This window comes from Arachis ipaensis, chromosome B07, assembly GCF_000816755.2.
Source record: "Arachis ipaensis cultivar K30076 chromosome B07, Araip1.1, whole genome shotgun sequence".
Lineage (NCBI taxonomy): Eukaryota > Viridiplantae > Streptophyta > Magnoliopsida > Fabales > Fabaceae > Arachis > Arachis ipaensis.
This window is the reverse complement of record NC_029791.2, coordinates 12,081,210-12,087,685: the sequence shown is the minus strand read 5'-3', so window position 1 is coordinate 12,087,685 and position 6,476 is coordinate 12,081,210.

The window sequence follows — 6,476 nt, the reverse complement described above, 5'->3', positions numbered from 1 at the left end:
GGAACTGGTGTTGAATGCCAGTTTACGTCATCTATCCTTGAGCAAAGTATGGACTATTATATATTTCTGGAAAGCCCTAGATGTCTACTTTCCAACTCAATTGGAAGCGCGCCATTTGGAGTCCTGTAACTCCAGAAAATCCATTCCGAGTGCAGGGAGGTCAGAATCCAACAGCATCAACAGTCCTTTTTCAGCCTGAATCAGATTTTTATTACAGAAAAACACACAAACTCATAGTAAAGTCCAGAAATATGAATTTTGCCTAGAAACTACTGAAAATAAACTAAAAACTAACTAAAACACACTAAAAACTATATGAAATTAACCCCAAAAAGCGTATAAAATATCCGCTCATCACAACACCACTTATTCTAAAGAAATTCTTCTATTTTATTCATGTTTAATGATGATGATAAAATTAAATTATAGCTTAATTGGAGATAAAATCAAAAAATATAGATACTAATTACTACTATATGACTCCTAAGGTAAAACTAAATTAAAAACAGTTATCACAGAGTTAAGGCTAAGATTGGAATTTAACAACCTTTGTTCTGGGAAGTGGATGTTCCTCTAATCTGCGGGGTGCTTGGTCCTTCAAGAGATAATTTCTGGCGCTTCAATTCGCTTAGATCACGCCTTTGCTCCTCCTGTTCTTTAAACAAATAGCAAAGAATGCTACTTTGTTCCTTTTGTTCTTTCTTTATTTGTTCCATAGCTTCTTGCATCTTGGTAATAGATGTTTCAAGATACTCCCAGTATTCAGATTGAGGAATTTCTGGGAGAAATTCCTGTGTTCTCTTCTTGATTGGGTCATCCTGTGCTTGTTGTTTTTCCATTGATGCTTTGGTGATTGGTCGCTCAACTGAGACATACTCAGTTATTCCCATCCTTACTCCAGCGTCCTTGCAGAGCATAGAAATCAAGCTTGGATAAGCCAACCTGGCATCTTTGAAATTTTTGTTTGCAATTTTGTAAAATTCAGTTGAAATCAGTTGATGAACTTCCACTTCTTTTCCCATCATGATGCAATGGATCATCACTGCTCTTCTAATAGTGACTTCAGAACGGTTGCTAGTGGGCAGCAGAGAATGCCCAATGAAGTCCAGCCATCCTCTGGCGACTGGTTTGAGATCTTCTCTTTTGAGTTGATTTGGGATACCCTTCGTGCTGGTGGTCCACCTGGCTCCAGGTATACATATATCCTCTAGAATCTTATCCAAGCCCTTGTCTGTTCTCATCATTCTCCTATTGAAGGAGTCTGGATCATCTTTCAGCTGAGGTAGCTTTAAGATCTCCCTGATCTTGTCAGGGTGGGTATGAACAATCTTTCCTCTGACCAAGGTCCGATAGTCATAGAGAGCAGATCCAGATAGTCTTTGCCTGTCTATTTGCCACATATTAGCATAGAACTCCTGGACCATATTCCTTCCCACTTTCGTTTCAGGATTAGCTAGGATCTTCCAGTTCCTGATTCGAATTTGCTCCTGGATCTCCGGATATTCATCATCTTTCAGATCGAATCTAACTTCCGGGATCACTGATCTTAGACCCATTATTTTGAAATAATTGTCTAAATGTTCTTTAGTTAAGAACTTCCCTTGATTCCAAAGTGGTTTTGGAACACTCTCTTTCTTGCCTCTTGGAGTGGGTTGTTTTCCTTTAGGAGCCATGATCTTAGTAGGTATGGTTTAGTGATCACGGATAAACACACCAAACTTAGAGGTTTGCTTGTCCTCAAGCAAAATAAAAGAAAGGAGAGGGATAGAAGGAGAGCTAGTGTCGAATAGTGGATTTGAGGAGGGAGGCCGAATGTGTTTTTAAAAAGGGAGGGGGGTGAGATTTTCGAAAATATTGAAAAAAAAAAGATAAGATAGAAGATATGATTTAAAAAGTATGATATGCAAAGATGTGATTTAAGATTAAAAAGATATGAAGGATATTTGAAAAAGATAAATTTGGATTTTGAAAAAGATAATGTGGAGATTTGAAAAAGATATTGATTAGTTAAAAAGATTTTTGAATGAAAAGATGTAGATTTGTTTTGAAAATTTGAAAACGAGTTGAATTTGATTGAAAAAGGAGAATTTATGTTTATGGATTAAGATACTTTTGATATTTTTAAGGTAGGGTTTTTAGAAATTAGGGATTTTAGAAATAAGGGTTCTTAACATGTTTATGCAAGAAATCATGAATTGAAACATGAAAATTAAAATTAGAATGAAAAATATGAAGTAAAAACGAATTCACCTCCTCCCCACCATCCTGGCGTTTGAACACCCAAACGCTGCATGTTTTGGGCGTTCAACGCCCAGCTGTTGCTTCTTTCTGGCGTTGAACACCAGGAACTCCTTTGTCACTGGGCATTTTTCTGAACGCCCAGGACGCTGTAAATCTGGCGTTAAACGCCTAGAAGGAGCTTCTTTCTGGCGTTTAACACCTAGATGGCTATCCTTACTGGCGTTTAACGCCCAGTGGATGCTTCTTTTGGGCGTTGGACGCCCAAAACAGACTCTTACTGGCGTTTTCTTGCCAGTGAGCTCTTTTTCTCTGTTTTGTGTGCAGATTCCTTCTGTAACCCTGTGAACTTATGCAATTGACTCTTTACCTTAGTATCAATGAACTTTATATGAACAAATAAAATCAAGAATAGGGCAAAATACTTAGAGGAAGTGATGCCCCATGGCTGGGTTGCCTCCCAGCAAGCGCTTATTTATTGTCTTTAGCTGGACCTTGCTGAGTTTTTAATCTAGCCTCAGCCTTGAGCACTCTTGCTCAGTATTGCCTTCAAGATAGTTCTTGATTCTCTGTTCATTAACAATGAACTTCTTATCAGAATCAATATCTTGAAGTTCCACATAACCATATGGTGATACACTTGTAATCACATATGGTCCTCTCCACCGGGATTTCAGTTTCCCCGGGAATAGCCTGAGTCTAGAGTTAAACAACAGAATCTTCTGTCCTGGTTCAAAGATTCTAGATGACAGCTTTCTGTCATGCCACTTTTTTTATTTCTCTTTATAAAGCTTGGCATTTTCGAAAGCAGTGAATCTGAATTCCTCTAGCTCATTTAGCTGAAGCAATCTTTTTTCTCCAGCTAGTTTGGCATCAAAATTCAGGAATCTGGTTGCCCAGTAGGCTTTATGTTCCAGTTCCACGGGCAGGTGACATGCCTTACCATATACAAGTTGGTATGGAGAGGTTCCTATAGGAGTCTTGAATGCTGTTCTGTATGCCCATAGAGCATCATCCAAGCTTCTTGCCCAATCCTTTCTACGGGTATTTACAGTCCGTTTCAGGATTCTTTTTAGTTCGCTGTTAGAGACTTCAGCTTGCCCATTAGTTTGTGGATGATATGGAGTTGCCACCCTGTGGCGAATCCCATACCGGACCATGGCAGAGTAAAGCTGTTTGTTGCAGAAGTGAGTGCCCTCATCACTGATTAGTACTCTAGGGACACCAAATATGCTAAAGATATATTTCTGGAGGAACTTCAGCACTGTTTTAGTATCATTGGTGGGTGTGGCAATGGCCTCTACCCATTTTGATACATAGTCAACTGCCACCAGAATATAAGTGTTTGAGTATGATGGTGGGAAAGGTCCCATGAAGTCAATTCCCCATACGTCAAACAACTCAATCTCTAAGATTCATATTGTTGGGGCATGGCGTAACTGTGGGGTAAATTACCAGCTCTCTGGCAACTGTCACAGTTACGTACAAACTCTCGGGAATCCCTGTAGAGTGTAGGCCAGTAGAAACCACATTGGAAGACCTTGGTGGCTGTCCGCTCACCTCCGAAATGGCCTCCATATTGTGATCCATGGCAATGCCATAGGATCCTCTGTGCTTCTTCTCTAGGCACACATCTCCGGATTATTCCATCTGCACATCTCTTAAAGAGATAAGGTTCATCCCACAAATAGTACTTTGCATCAGTAATTAATTTCTTCTTTTGTATCCTGTTGTACTCCTTGGGTATGAACCTTGCAGCTTTATAGTTCGCAATGTCTGCAAACCATGGTGTTTTCTGAATGGCAAATAAATGCTCATCCGGAAAAGTCTCAGAGATCTCAAGAGAGGGGAGGGACGTCCCTTCTACTGGCTCTATCCGGGACAGATGATGATGGTGGTAATGGTTTGAGCTCGGGTTTAGGAGGTTTTTTCTCTTCCAGAGGAAACTTCAGAGGCTCTTTCATTTCCTCTGAATCCTCCAAATCAGGCTGAACATCTTTAAAGATGTCTTCCAACTCTGATTCAAGGCTCACAGCCATGTTGACCTCTTCTACCAAAGAGTCAATAAGATCAACTTTCCCCCTGTTGGATGTCAATGAGTGTTCGTCCAGTTGCTAGGAAGGGTCTTCCTAGAATGAGAGTCGCACTCTTGTGCTCCTCCATTTCCAGGACTACAAAGTCAGTGGGAAAGGCGAATGGCCCAACCCTGACAATCATGTCTTCAATCACGCCTGATGGGTATTTAATGGAGCCATCAGCAAGTTGGAGACATATCCGGGTTGGTTTAACTTCTTCAGTTAAACCAAGCTTTCTGATAGTGGATGCAGGTATTAGGTTGATGCTTGCCCCAAGATCACATAAAGCTGTCTTGGTGCAATTACCTTCTAATGTGCATGGTATCAGAAAACTCCCAGGGTCTTTAAGCTTTTTAGGAAAGCTTTTCAGAATGACTGCACTGCATTCTTCAGTGAGGAAAACTCTTTCAGTTTCTCTCCAATCCTTCTTATGACTCAAAATCTCTTTCATGAACTTGGCATAAGAAGGTATTTGCTCAAGTGCCTCTGCAAACAAAATCTTAATTTCGAGAGTCCTGAGATAATCTGCAAAGCGAGCAAATTGCTTATCCTGCTCCTCTTGGCGGAGTTTTTGAGGATAAGGTATCTTGGCTTTATATTCCTCAACCCTGGTTGCTGTAGGTTTAATTCCTACAGAAGTGGTTGAAGAAGCCTTTTTAGAGGGGTTGTCATCAGTACTTGTGTGTGTCTGATCCCTCACTGGCATTTGAATGCCAGGGTTGGAAGCTGGCGTGACGTTAGACGCCAGCTCCTCATCTGTTCCTGGCGTCTGAACGCCAGAACTGTGCTTCTTTTGGGCGTTCAGCGCCAGCCTTCCACCCAATTTCTGGCGTTTTAGCGCCAGAATTATTTTTCCCTGGGCTCTTACTGTCCTTAGGTGGATTTTGGGTGGTTTGCTCATTTCTTGGCTTCTTGCTGCCTTGAGGTGGGGTATTTAATGTCTTCCCACTTTTTAATTGAACTGCTTGGTATTCTTCTGTTATTTGTTTTGACAGCTGCTGCTTTGTTTGCTTCAATTGTTCTTCCATATTTATATTAGCCATCCTTGTCTCTTGTAGTCTGTCTTTGAATTCGGCTAACTGCTTTGTTTGAAAGTCCAATTGCTGATTGAATTCAGCAGCTTGTTTTACAGGACTGAGTTCAGCAGTTACTGTTTTAACCTCTTCTTTCATGGAAGGGTCACTACTCAGGTACAGATGCTGATTTCTGGCAACTGTATCAATGAGCTCTTGAGCTTCTTCAATTGTCTTTCTCATGTGGATAGATCCACCAGCTGAGTAGTCTAGAGAGATTTGAGCTCTTTTTGTAAGCCCATAATAGAAGATGTCTAACTGAACCCACTCTGAAAACATTTCAGAGGGGCATTTTCATAGCATCTCTCTGTATCTCTCCCAGGCATCATAAAGAGATTCATTATCCCCTTGTTTAAAGCCTTGGATGTCCAGCCTTAGCTGTGTCATCCGTTTTGGAGGAAAGTATTGACTCAGGAATTTTTCAGTCAGCTGTTTCCATGTCCTTATGCTAGCCTTAGGTTGGTTATTTAACCACCTTTTAGCTTGGTCTTTTACAGCAAATGGAAATAGTAATAATCTGTAGACATCCTGATCTACTTCCTTGTCATGTACTATATCAGCAATCTATAAAACCTGTGCCAGAAACTCTATAGGTTCTTCCTGTGGAAGACCAGAATACTGGCAGCTTTGCTGCACCATGATAATGAGCTGAGGATTCAACTAAAAGCTACTTACTCCAATGGAGGGTATGCAGATACTACTCCCATATGAAGCAGTAGAGGGGTTAGCATATGACCCCAGAGTCCTCCTGGACTGTTCATTTCCGCTTAGGTCCATGATGGAGAAAGGGAGATGATGTAAAATAGAAAAAAATATTTTTATTTATTTAATTATTTATTTATTTCGAAAACAAAATAAATTAAAATAAAATAAATAAAAATGGGTGAAGATTTTCGAAAAAAATTGAGGAGAGAGAAAGTAGTTAGGAAGTTTTGAAAAAGATATGAAAATTTTTTTTTTTTGAAAAAGGTTTTAAATTTTGAAATAAAAATCTGAATTTTAAAGGCAAATTTCGAAAATTTGCTTTAAAATAGAGAGAAGAGATATTTTTAAATTTAAAGAGGAGAGAGAAAAACAATAAGATAGTACA